Consider the following 14,416-nt stretch of genomic DNA (forward strand, 5'->3'; position numbering starts at 1 on the left):
GGCTCTTTCAGCGGGCTCATGTGCTTTGACATCAGCAAATGAGGGGAACCAAATCCCCCTTTCCAAAGAAATCTTGGTAAGACAATCCGTCTCTTAAAATTATTCATTTGTTCTCGTGAACTCCACCACTTAAGTGGCAAGCTGGTGAATTTTTTTTTTTAATCCTAAATTTCCATAACACAAAGTATGGTGTGACTACTGTATATAAAATAGGTAATCCACAAGGACCTACTGTATAGCACAGGGAACTCTACTCAACACTTTGTAAAAACCTATATGGGAAAAGAATCTGAAAAAAGGATAGATATATGTATATGTATAACTAAATCACTTTGCTGTACACCTGAAAGTAACACAACATTGTAAATCAACCATACTCCAATATAAAATTAAAAAAATGTTTACAAATAATAGTTAAAAAAAGGTATGGAGTATGCCATCCCTATTCAAGATATCCAAACCATGTTCACATATAACAAATATGAACTAATATAAGTTTACATACCAACCCTGGATGGCTGTCTTGGGAATAAAACACCGTGGAAGTTTCCACGGGGTACTGTGGGTGTCTTTACCAGGTCCCAGGGTCTAAGGCTTCTGTTAGAGGAGAAAGATGGGGTTTTCACAGAGTTCTCTCCTCATGGGCACAGACTGCCACCAGGGGTTTCTCATCATCAAAACCCTGCCCAGTGCAAGGATATATGGATTGCTTCAAGTCCTAAGTGGTGTTCAGGTTTTCTTATCACTTCCATCACCTGAAAGCAAATCAGAGGCATTCTATATGATCCAAACCAGATGACTGGGGGGCAGGATACAGGTGGGGGGAGGCCCTGATGAGGGTTAGGAAACACATTTATGACCACCTACTAGGTTCCTATTTGCAGCAGACTGAGTCACATATATGGCGCTTCCCGCCCCCTCCCAGGTCTCCAATGCCAATTTTGGTGCTCGCGTTATTTGGTCTTGTTTTCTGAACACAGGCATTGCCATATCCATCTAAATTAGTTTTGCTAGTTTCTAGAATTCATATGGCTTTTGGAGAAGTTTAAGTTTTTAAGGGAACTCCCAGCTACAAATTCCTCCTACAGTGACGTGATGGGGCCACGTAGGTTCTACACCCGCGTGACCCTATGACACCAGGGCAGCGCAGCAATTGTCCCGTAGGGAAGTCAGACATCTCTCCCCTTCCTACAGAATTGTGTCTCCCCAGAATTTGAGCCAAATACTCATTCCCAGCCTGCAAACTTGTGCGAAACTTTCTTAGGCTTTCCCTATCAGAGAGTGGGAGATCCATGCAAAGATTGGGTTTCCATGTGATATATATAGACTCCCGGTGCTTTCTCCCCAAAACAGTAATTCTGAGCTCAAGAGTAATTTCCTTCACTTCTGTTCATCACAGATGGTGCTTGTTACACCCTGAGCCCCTCACAGCACCGGTCCAGTACCTTGGCAGTTGTGGTGAAATCACTCTGATGACCCAGTTCTAGGCTGGGATTTCAACCAAGGTATGGTTGGGTACAGTGGCCTCCATTCCCAGTTGGCAGTCCACCAAACAAACCAAACCATCAAGCAGGCCCCTTTGCTCCTACCTTGAATAGCACGTCATTCAGAAGACGCAAAACCCAACACCACAAAAGCATTGCAAAACAATGCAGGTCTTTTCTGAAAGTTTACTGGGGAAGTGTAGAGAGCATGAGGGTGAGGTGGGCGTTTACTTCCTACAACACATGGGGAGAGTTATGAAAAACCTGTTTTGGACATCTCTCTTTCCCAAAGTATCACTTGTCACAAGGACTGTCCCCAAGTCCTGCCGCCTGCTGCCTCCAGACATTCCCAAGTCACGTCACTGTTTTCTCACTGCCCTTTTACTTTGGCCAAGCTCTCTCAGCCCTCCACACCTTTGAAGTTGTTGTTGTTGTTGTTATTATTATTTGCTCCAGGAATCTGTCTTGATGACCTTCCTCTTACAGACCATTCAGCCTTTCTCATTTTCTCCAGATCTGTATCTCCACATCTAACACTATTCAGGGAAAACTGTTCACCCACCCTAGTTGGGGAACGGGGAAACCATGGGTTCTCCTTTGAAAGACTGGTTGGGGATGGGGGAGAAGCCACCAACAACCAGCGTTTCTGTTCCTGTTACACTGAGTTAAGCTGTACTTTGAAGACCCAGTGGAAGGTTTATAAAAAACACTCACTGGGGCTTCCCTAGTGGCGCAATGGTTAAGAATCTGCCTGCCAATGCAGGGAACACGGGTTAGAGCCCTGGTCCGGGAAGATCCCACATGCCACGGAGCAACTAAGCCCATGCGCCACAACTACTGAGCCTGTGTTCTAGAGCCCGGAGCTACAACTACTGAGCCCGTGTGCCACAACTACTGAAGCCCGCATGCCTAGAGCCCGTGCACCGCAACGAAGAGTGGTCCCCACTCGCCGCAACTAGAGAAAAGCCTGTGCGCAGCAATGAAGACCCAACGCAGTCCCAAAAAAAAGTAGACATGTCAATCTAACTTTAAAAAACAAACCAAAACGCTCGCAAGCTTTTCGTTCCTGGGCTGCTCAGTCTCTCTGGCTCTGTTTAGCTGATGAGAAGTACCATCTTTCCCCCACTAATGAGAGAAACCTGGCTAAACACGGGTACACTTAGCAGCTCCCAGCTTGCTTCCTGCTGCAACAGTACCTGTTGATGAAGGACATAATTAAGTGTTTTGGTTGAGAGATGGATTCTGGAAACGCCTTCCTCTCTCTTTTCCACAGGGATGGAAACATCCGTGTTCCTTGAGAAGCAGAGTTGATGAAGTCACATGGGAGCTGAGAACAGAGGCGAGGGAAGAAACTGTAAGAGTGGAGAGTTGCATATTTCAGTCAGTGCAGCTGGGAGGCTGGAGGGATCCCTTTAATAAGGGCTCATTGGGTATTCGTTTGGGACGTCTTCGTGGAAGAGCGTTTTGATCAGTATTTCAAAGACAGCAAGGTCGTGTTTTTAAAGAAAGAGGTAGAAAACAAGTTTCCAGGATAGATGCACCCCTCCACCCCCAGGGATACTCTGTATAAAAGCTCCTCACCTCACAGAATGACTGACATACAGCAGATGCAAGGGGGAGATCATAAAGGGAAATGATACAGTACCTGAAATTACACGTGGCTTTCTGAGCGTTCAGACCTGCTCCTGGAGCCGACAGGGTCACACGAGGGAAAGAAGAGCAACACGGTACAGGGACAAATGAAGAGATGTTTGTGGAGGGACTTCTGATAACCGTTATTGGGTCCAATCCAGTGTCAGGGAGCTTCTAAATTAAACATGGGACCTGTTTGTTTCACCTCAGAGGGATATGGACACTTTCTTGCTCTCGTCTGTAACTACTGAATTCTTAATTTTCTAGGTTTCAAGGCAAATATTTTTTAAAGGAATACTGTTTAAGAGGTACATAACAGAGATGGAAATGAGTGAAAGATTGCTGGGAGGGGGTGGGGTTGGGTGGGAGCAGAGCATAGGGGGAGTTAGGTAAGAAAGACCATATGGTTGTCTCATGCAGAAACTCAAAATTACAAGCTAGGGGCTTCCCTGGTGGCGCAGTGGTTGAGAATCCGCCTGCTAATGCAGAGGACATGGGTTCGATCCTTGGTCTGGGAAGATCCCACATGCCGCGGAGCAGCTAGGCCCATGAGCCACAACTACTGAGCCTGCGCGTCTGGAGCCTGTGCTCCGCAATAAGAGAGGCCGCGATAGTGAGAGACCCGCGCACCGCGATGAAGAGTGGCCCCCGCTCGCCGCAACTAGAGAAAGCCCTCGCGCAGAAACGAAGACCCAACACAGCCAAAAATAAATAAATTAATTAATTAATTAAAAAAAAAATACAAGCTACTTATAAGTTTCCTCCTGGCTCCCTCTGGAATTTTAGTGTAAGCGCTGTGTGAATACAGCTACTACTTTATAAAGAGCGTAAGAAGAGAGTGTTGGTTTAGATCATTTTTGTTTGTCTTCGTTTCCTTTGCTGCGCTCTAGCATCTAGAATATTTCAAGTATTGATAAGGTGATTGATAATTTTACACTTCGGGGCATATAATAATTTTAGATGCAATTATAAAGGATCATAAGATTGCCTATGGGTAAGGGAGAAGAAAAGTAAAAGATGTATTGCTAGACGTTAAAATAGAATCTGTGTGTGTGTGTGTGTGTGTGTGTGTGTAGTTTATAAATGCACACACACGTCAGCTGATGTGTGGCTAATTTTCAAGGAGAAATATTATTCCTGTGGTAAGAGTTGTCAGTTACTGGTTTTCCTTTTCTTTCCACTTTTCTCATTCACTTATTGCCTAACAGGGGATAAAATTCTTTCCCCTTCACCTCATCCTTTATACCAAATAGAGAAAAAAAATCTACATCTATACCTGTACTACCTATACCTTGCTGCTATGCCTCACAAGAAAAACTTTTTTTCAAAGGTGAGAATACTATCTTGTCTTCTCATATTTCTAAAGAATTATCCAAAACCAATCGTCTTGCCCTAACTCCTCCCTTTTAAACAAATTAAGCTATTTATTGTTCACTCTTAGGAGCATGCCAAGAGAAGAGCTAAGAAGGCAAAATCTGGAGCTGAGAGCTGGAGGCTGCAGGTTAAAGCTGCTGAACAGCAGGGTGGCGATGAATGGAGACCCTCGGGATGGAAAAGTGAAGGCTGTTTGTTATTCAGAGCTTGCTGGAGCAAAGGAGTCAGACACCATCACTGGGAGACGCTGACGGGCCGACAGAGGAGAGGGAAAGCTTCACAGTGGAACAAAGGAAGGTTCCAGGTGTGACTGGAGGCTCTTGGCCTGGAGAAACTGGAGGCGGGGTAACTAGAGCATCCAATGTGATTGGTTAGGGGAGCATATCTGGCTTCTTCTGATTGGTTAGATTTCTCTGGTTGGAAGCAGGGACAAAAATTAAGGAAGCTGTTATTAATCAAGCCCTGGCCATTTGGGGCCAATTGTTACAGAGGTTATTGTTTAGCTTCCTCGACTGTGAGTAGAGACAGTAGTCTGGCTTCCTAACACGTCTGCCTGGTAGCCAGCTGGCCTCCTAGCCTGGTTATTGTAGATACAGGGGTTGGTTTCCTGGGCAGGTTGCTGCAGGTTCTGGGTCAGAGTTTTATTGTTTTACGTGTGGTCTGGCCGTTGTCCGTTTGTCCATTCAGTTTCTCAGCAGTGTTGCAAGAAGCGGAGGGAAAACTTGGCTCTAAAGCCAGCAGCAGGGAAAACTGGAATTTCTGAAGGCACAGAAGCTCAGGAGAGATTATATGCCAATTTACATCACTTTGTGTGATAGCAACCAAAGCAGCGTTGCAGCGTGAGTATTGGGATCAAGCCCTCCCACTGACTCCCCGACCCAGGCAATTGCCGATGGTGTTGGGTTGGAAGGCTGTGCTCTCTGAGACCCACTCCCACACTGTGGCCGGGTGGCTTCTGAGCCCCTGCCGTGCTCAGCATGGTAGAGGGAACACTCCCTCCCTTGGCGGTAACTGCTATGTAATTTATTCCTAAAGAGGGCACTCTACACTTGCCTTGCCAGGCAGAAGCATCTGAAACTATCCACAGACACTGAGCATGTTAAATGTGGCTCCCCATCTTCCTTTCCATCTCAGTGAGGTTGGCCTGACCGTCCAAATCCCTGAAAACAAGACAGCAATCGGGAGAAGCTGTTTTTCCTCTTCATTTCTTAGTTGGATCTGGCCTACATCTTCTCCCTATTCTGCCAAACTCTGGGATTCCAAGGTTTGGAATAAGCAAAACAAAGATTCTCTTGGTGCTAAAGATTGAGAATCTGATCAGATGGCTAATTAAGGAGCAATTGTGAAGCAATTGATTTAAAGACTCATTTAATTGCACCCCTATGTTCATTGCAGCACTGTTTATAATAGCCAAGACGTGGAAGCAACCTAAATGCCCATCAACAAAGGAAGGGATAAAGAAGGTGTGGTACATATACATAGTGGAATATTACTCAGCCATAAAAAAGATGAAATAATGCCATTTGTAGCAACATGGATGGACCTAGAGATTATCATATTAAGTGAAGTTAAGTCAGACAGAGAAAGACAAATACCATATATCACTTACATGTGGAAGCTAAAAAATAGTACAAATGAACTTACTTACAAAACAGAAATAGACTCACAGACACAGAAAACAAACTTATGGTTACCAAAGGGGATGGGAGCGGGTAGATAAACTGAGTTTGGGATTAACATATACACTATTTTTTATGTGTATAAAATAGATAAACGACAGGGACCTACTGTATAGCACAGGGAACTATATTCAATATCTTATAATAATCTATAATGGAAAAGAATCTGAAATATATATATATATATATGTATAACTGAATCACTTTGCTGTACACTTGGAACTAACACAACATTGTAAATTAACTATACTTCAATTTAAAAAAGGCTTGAAGTTTTTGTTTTGTTTTGGGTTTGGGTGGAGAACAGAAGAGAAAGCTGACTAGGAAATATAAAATCTCTAGGTAGCTAATTTGGAGTGAGACCAGCCTTTCCTGTTCAAAACAAAGCTATTCTAATTCCTTGCATGTGAAAGATCTGAATTTAATCTCCCTTTCTTGCAAATAATAGTCATGTGTGCTTTTGTTTAAGAATAGCCCTTCTGGGGAATCAGCTGGCGGTCCAGTGTTTAGGACTGCGCCCTTTCACTGCCGAGGCCCCGCGTTCGATCCCTGGTCAGGGAACTAGGATCCCGCAAGAGGCACCGAGTGGCCAAGAAAAAGAATAGCCCTTCTGCCAAGGCACCTGTGACTTAAAGGAGCTGGCTTCCTTGCGATGGTTTATGATGCTTCTCTTATCTTGAGCACCTGCCCAGATATGTGGGTGATCTATCCATCCTGTTGCACAGCCTGGCAAGAATTCCCAAGAGCTCATAACCCCAGTAATTGTGCATTACAATCTGTAACCCACAAACAGGACGCCAACTTCCTCCTCCATCTTTTGGGGGTCATCACTTACTGTCATGATTCCCTTCCCTGTACACATGTGGTCAGCTACTTGTCTTGGGGATGGTACCCCCAATGAACTGTTAATGCATCAAGAGAATTCCATTGTTAGCTAGCATTTGATACTCCAAAATCCCCGTCACTTCACCTTGATCCCTTTCTAAAGACACTCAGTATTCCTGTGGCCTCATAGACTGCTCTGCTGGCTTTGGTCCGGGATCACGTTGCTAAGGTCTGTTTCCTCTGATCCTTTGTGATGCAGGAATCATGTGACAGGTCTTGTCCATGAGGCCACACTTCACCTTTTATTGCAAAGACTCTATAGAGCTCAACTCCCACGTATTATTGCTAGAATTAAAATCAATAATCATCACCCATTTTTACCGTGTTAAAAAGTCTGCTATATCCCAAAGCAGAGATCACTGTATCGCCTGAAGACATAACCCAGCCCCTTTCAGTATTTCTTATCCCATAGCTACTGACCAGGAATTGATGACTTTGACCCACTGTAGATTTGCCCCAAGTGTCTTCATTTTGGGCCTGCTCCTTAGAAAGAGGTGCATTCTTACGTGAAATAGTGTACCCCAGCCTTCAACGACTGCCAGGGATGCCACCTTCATTGATCTCCAAGTCTGCCCTTCTCCAGTGAGAGAGGCATTTTGAGCAAAAACTTGGCACATAGGAAGCAACAATCACAACCACTGCTACTAAAACAACAGCCAATAAGGATTAAAGGCTTATGTTTGTTTATGTGTAGATTCTCTGTTTATTAAACAAACATGTGCAGAGCTTTCTTTGACACTGGGCAACAGGGGTAGGAAGATGAATAAGATGTGGTCTGTACCTCAAGATGCTCTCAGGCTAAAGGGGGAGATGCCATCTTGACACTATCTGTACCGTTTGGCAAGTACCAGAGTAGCTCAGTCATCATTTGCTTCGGAGTGGCAGGACAGCACTGCAATGTAGAGGGGTGGAGGCTCTGAATTTGGCCATAAAGAATTAACGGGAGTTTGGGACAAAGGGAAAAACCTGGGGAAGACCATGGACCGCCAGGGCACTGGACAGTGCACACAGATGCATAGAGGGAAAGGTCAGGGGGTGAGTTAGATAAGCTATATGGGGGTTAAATTCTTTAGTGGCTTAAGCTTCATGTTAGGGAATTTGATATTTTCTGTAAACAAATGAGTGCCACTTAAATATTTTGAAAGCAGAAAGTGATAAAATTAGTCTTGTGTTGCTCATGTTGTGGTGGTTTTATATTTTCCCAGTGTTGTTTATGTACTTCAGTGCTGCCTGCGTTACTTCTTAAATCACTTGGCAGCAAGAGCTGGATCTGGGTGATGATTTATGAAGGGCTTCATACAGCATCAAACATTGAGGTGTGCTTTATTAGAATCCTTTGATGATTACTTCTGGAACTAGATGATCTCTAAGGTTCGTTTCAGCTCTGAAATCCTGTAAGTCTAAGAGATTAACTGTTCACTACTGTATGAGTCAGAGTTCTCTAGAAGAACAGAACCAATAGGAGATTAGCAAGATAGATATGTAGATGGATAGATAAGAGATTTATTTTAAGGAACTGGTTCATGCGATTATGGAGGTGACAAGTCTAAAATCTGCAGAGTGGGTGAGCAGGCTGGAGACCCAAAGAAGAGATGGTGCTGCAGTTCAAGTCTGAAGGTCATCTGCTGGCAGAATTCCTTCTTGCTCAGGGAGGTCAGTCTTACTTCCATTAACACCTTCAACTGAGTGGATGAGGCCCACCCCCATGATGGAGGGCAATCTGCTTAGTCTCCCAATCTAAATGTTAATTTTGTCCAAAAATACCCTCCCAGAAACACCCAGAAACATGTCTGACCACTATCTGGGCCCCATGGTCCAGTCAAGTTGAGACATAAAATAACTATCACAGCTACCTAGCAATACTACATTTATTTCATTTTATGTAAAAAATAAAAGAAATATATTTTGAGATTGAACTGGAGACTTTGGTAGTTTATTGCTCATGTCTATTTAATATTATAGATGACTGAAATATATAGTTGTGGGTATTTTTTTAAATTAATTAATTAATTAATTAATTTATTTTTGGCTGTGTTGGGTCTTCGTTTCTGCGCGAGGGCTTTCTCTAGTTGCGGCAAGCGGGGGCCACTCTTCATCGCGGTGCGTGGGCCTCTCACTGTCGCAGCCTCTCTTGTTGCAGAGCACAGACTCCAGATGCGCAGGCTCAGTAGTTGTGGCTCACGGGCTTAGTTGCTCCGCGGCATGTGGGATCTTCTCAGACCAGGGCTCGAACCCGTGTCCCCTGCATTGGCAGGCGGATTCTCAACCACTGCGCCACCAGGGAAGCCCAGTTGTGGGTATTTTGTATGAGACTGAATTTCCTGATGGAATGAAACTGCATTTCTCTCACGTTGGCATCTTCCACCATGATGCCCTCCGAGAGCCCAAAACACAGGAATGATGATAGCATGGCGTCCTTGCCATTTTTGGAAACCATTCAAAGAAGAGGCAACATCAATTGTGAATGCAGAGAACTTCCACTTTAAAATGGCATCCAACTGGCGAGCCCTGTGCAACCTTTCTCACAAACACACTAAAATGCTTGTAAAAACAGAGAGAGAGCACTTTTATTAATTGTGAAATTTAATATTCATACTCAAGCTATTACCATTGATTTTGGTGCAGCCAGAGCCTGTACTCACAGACAAATTTATAGCCTTAAATGCTTTCATTCTTTAAAAAAGCAAACAAAGAAAGAGTGATAATGACAGAATGAGTGAACCACCCATCCTATCCAAAATAATTGGAAAAGGATAATTAACATGAAGATGATAGGGAAAAAACTTGCCAATAAAGATAAGATGAGAAATCAATTCATTTATAAACAAAAGCAGTAAAATTGATGGACTTCCCTGGCAGTCCAGTGGTTAAGACTCCGTGCTCCCAATGCAGGCAGTGTGGGTGCAGACTAAAAAAAAAAGAAAAAAAGAAAAAAAAAAAGCAGTAAAATTGAAAACTAAATTCAGGACCTAGTATTCCAGGTGAAAAATCAATATTTTAGAAAACATTATGGAAATTTTAATTTTAACTGAAGAAAAATATAATTAATAGAATTAAGAATAACAGAGAAGGGTTTCCCTGGTGGTGCAGTGGTTGGGAATCTGCCTGCCAATGCAAGGGACAAGGGTTCGAGCCCTGGCCTGGGAAGATCCCACATGCCGCGGAGCAGCTAAGCCTGTGCGCCACAGCTACTGAGCCTACGTGCCACAACTACTGAAGCCTGTGTGCCTAGAGCCCATGCTCCACAATAAGAGAAGACACGACAATGAGAAGCCCGCACACTGCAACGAAGAGTAGCCCCCACTCACCTCAACTAGAGAAAGCCTGAGCACAGCAACCAAGACCCAACACAGCCAAAAATAAAATAAAATAAAATAAATAAATAAATAAATAAATAAATAAGAATAACAGAGAAGCTGTAACTGTGAGAATGATCATTAAAAATGTTTAAGGATATATTATTTATTCTAATAAGATAAAAACTTTCAAGGAAATGAATATATTCTTAAAAATATGAATTAGCAAAATTGTCTCAAGATAAAGCTGAAACTATAAGCAGAGAAAAATCTATGAAAGATTGGGGGAAAAGTTGAGCAAGTTTTTCTTTCCCTACTGGTCTTTGTGGTATTGCACTTCACTGTGTTTAATATTTTATGTATACTATTGAATCTCCATGGTTGGTTCAGCACACAGAATTCCCGAAGCTTAATTTGATTTCAGGAACCCATTGTGAAACTGTTTATGAAACAGTTTGGAAAATTCTTCTAGAGATAAATTTTACTATGAATATAGATAGGGTGATCATAAATAAAATGCTAAGAAATTAAATTCAATGGTACATTAAAAGAATTCAAGTGTAGTTTAATATTAGGCAATCTATTAAATCATCTTCAATTGGTCCAGGAAAACAACCATATGATATTCTCAACAGGTACAGTACAATGTAAAAATATCAGAAAAAAATCTTTAATAAATTTATTAAAGTCTTGTGAAAAAAATGCTAAAATTGTATCAACATAAAAAGTTTTGAAGAATTGACAACCCACCAGGAGTATAGTCATACTGTACAGAAGCATGAGAAATTATTCTTAATTAATAATCCTTTCTGAACTATTCTGGCTGTACCCATGTGTATTGTAACTCTGAATTCAATCTAATTCAATCTTTACAAAAACATTCATGACCATTGCTACTGCAGGGCAGAATTTCTCCATGCTGCTCATAATATTTCTTTCTCCTACGGGCAGCAATTACAGGTATGACAGAAAAAACACGCAGTAGAAAATATTTTAGCAAAACATAGCGTTGTAAAGCTTTATTAATTTCTGTATCTTTGCAGGAGGTATGTTGCCATGAGAGGTCTATTCAGTAAGGGCCCGATTTTAAGAATGATAGCTGACTAGTGCGTTTGTGTTTTACCTTTAAAGGAGACGGATGTGTGGAGAAGGGATTTAGAACTAGCCTGGTACAGACTGTACAACATCTCCCTGCCTGAGGTCTGAAGAGATGAGAATCATAATGGGTGGTATTTGTCACACATGGTTCCTCACATTTTCCCCACTTGCTGTGTTTAGGCCAGAATATAGAATGAGTAATTACATCTATAGGCAGACCAAAATTGCTAAAATATCTTTCAATTCTACGTAAAAGTTTTATTCACATATACAAAAACACTTTACGTATTTCAGACATTCAGCTCCACTAAACTTTATTTAGGTGATAATCATTATCATACCATTAGGAAGATATTGAGGCACAAGTCAGGTAAATGACTTGCCCTATCCTAAAACAAAATAGCAATTCGGAAAAAAAAAAAAGGAATTATAAATAATATTTTCAGATGTCTTCAACTAGAAAAAATTAATGATGCAATGGTTGTCTAAGTCAGTGTCTTTCCCCTTCTCCTCTTGTAAACTATACAAAAGCAACAAGGAGGAAAAAAATCCTGCAATTTTTTTTTCCCATGACACTAAAACACGTGTAATTTACAGATTCAAAAATATATGTGAGTGTACAAATGGCTGACATTGGGCCAAATTTATGCAGATAGAAATGAAGAGAAGAAATGTGAAAAGTAACAAGAGGATCCAGAGAAAAATGGCACATTGCATGCAGCGGATCAAAGATAAAAATCACAGCCACGTTCTCGTCAGAAGCATAAGGGGAGAGAAAATTAGAGAATGAAAAACATCTTTAGAGTGCTCAAAGTAAAACGCAGTCCACCTAGAAATCTATATCCAGTGAAAATGTTTTGCAAAAACTAAGGTGAAATGAGATTTCTCAGTAAACAAAAGCTGAGATAATTCTTTCCCACCAAATCCACCCCGAAGCAAATGCTAAAGGAAGTACTACTTCATGCTAAAAGGAAATGACGTCTCATGGGAATTCAGATCAAAAAAACCAGATCTAAAACAAGAATGAAATCACCGTAGAGCGCGGCTCCCAGCAGCTCGGGCGGTGGGAGGAACGGCAGGGGCCCGGCAGCCCAGCTTCGCGGGCTCTCGGCGCGGCCCCCAGGCCCCCGGCACGCGCCCGCCCCGCCGCAGCGATGCCCAGGAGGAAGGTCAGCTCCGAAGGAGGAGCCCGAGAGCAGATCGGCGAGGTTGTCAGCTAACCCGGCTCCTGCAAAAGTGGAAACGAAGCCAAAAAAGGCGGCAGGAAAGGATAAATCTTCCGACAAAAAAAGTGCAAACAAAAGGGAAAAGGGGAGCAAAGGGAAAACAGGCTGAAGTGGCTAACCAAGAGACTAAAGAAGACTTACCTGCAGAAAACGGAGAAACTAAAAACGACGAGAGCCCAGCTTCTGATGAAGCAGGAGAGAAAGAAGCCAAGTCTAATGAATATCACACACTTGGTCCTACAGTGGTCCCTGTCTCCCTTCTTGTACAATCCAGAGGAATGTTTTTATCAACTATTTTGTAAATGCAAGCTTTTTAGTAGCTCTAGAAACATTTTTAAAAAGGAAGGAATCCCACCTCATCCCATGTTTTTAAGTGTAAATGCTTTTTTTTAAGAGGTGAAATCATTTGCTGGTTGTTTATTTTTTGGTACAACCAGAAAATAGTGGGATATTGAATATGGGAGGCTTTGATTGTCTTGGGTGTCAGCTTAACGTTCCACAGATGGAGGGTAGCTTTTATATCCTATAATACAAAGCATACTAAATGGCAGTTTGGAGTCAGTTTTGCATTTAATGTCTTAAACACTTTAAATTACTTCTCTTCCCACGTTGTTTTTGGTAGAATTGTTTCCTAAAGCAAACCACTCACCCCTTGATCTTGGCTCTCCTGGGCAGAATTTTGTGCACTCTGTAACATCTTAGGTCGTGGTAGTCCAGTTCTTCTAGTAACTGTTAACGTGCTGTGAGTGATTGACAATTTGAGTATGTAGTGTATATGATATTAAATTGTGAATTAGTGGGACTTACGATGTAACAGCATATCAATATTTGAAGATATTGGTACTTGATATCCTGTGAAGGAAAATTTGCCCCCAAATTTTAAGCTGGAAAGTCACTGGAATAACTGTTCAGAAAAGAATCACAACTACGTGATTTTTTAGGTTTTTGGTACGTATGTTAAGAATTGTGTACAAATTGAAATGTCCATGGACTGATCCTCAAAACAATAAAATCTCAATTATGAAAGAAAAAAAATCACCATATACAGTAAATAATATGTGAATAAATATAAAAGGCTTTTTTCCTCTTAATTTCTTTAAAGACAATTGACTATTAGAAGCTAAAATAATAATGATGTATTATAGAATACATATGTTGATATATAGAAGTAAAATACTTGACAAGAGTAACACAAAGAACAGAAGGGGTTAAATAGAAATACTTTGCATAAGTTCTTACAATATATGTATAGAGGTTTAATATTATTTCAAGTTGAACTGTGATAAGTTAAGGGTAAAAACTGTAATCACTAGAGCAATAAATAAATCAAGCAATCAATAAAAAGTAATACAAAGAGTTAGTTAAATACTAATAGATAAAATGGAATGTTAGAAGGGACTTGATTTCCCCTCCAAAAAAAGCATGACAAAAAAAAGGGGGAAATAGAATAAAATAGCAAGGTGGTGGATCGAAACCCAACATATCAATAATTGCATTAAGTATAAACGGAATAAATACTCAAACTAAAAAAAGAACTTGTTGAATACAAATCCTTGGATTTGTTGGATAAAAATGTGTGATACAACTAAATACTGTCTACAAGAGATGTACTTTAAATATAAAGACATAGGCAGATAGAAAGTAAAAGACGGAAAAATATACTATGCAAGCACCAACCAGAAGATATCTGAGATGACTATATTAACAATCAAACAAAGTAGCCTTCAAGAAAAGAAGCACTA

General features: G+C 41.4%; 1 pseudogene; it reads left to right on the forward strand.

Moving 5' to 3' along the window:
* The first annotated feature begins 8,585 nt into the window (after positions 1–8,585).
* LOC132350474 (uncharacterized) lies at positions 8,586–13,342 on the forward strand (annotated as a pseudogene).
* The last annotated feature ends 1,074 nt before the right edge of the window (positions 13,343–14,416 follow it).

The sequence above is a fragment of the Balaenoptera ricei genome, chromosome 16, assembly GCF_028023285.1.
Source record: "Balaenoptera ricei isolate mBalRic1 chromosome 16, mBalRic1.hap2, whole genome shotgun sequence".
NCBI classification, from domain to species: Eukaryota; Metazoa; Chordata; class Mammalia; order Artiodactyla; family Balaenopteridae; genus Balaenoptera; species Balaenoptera ricei.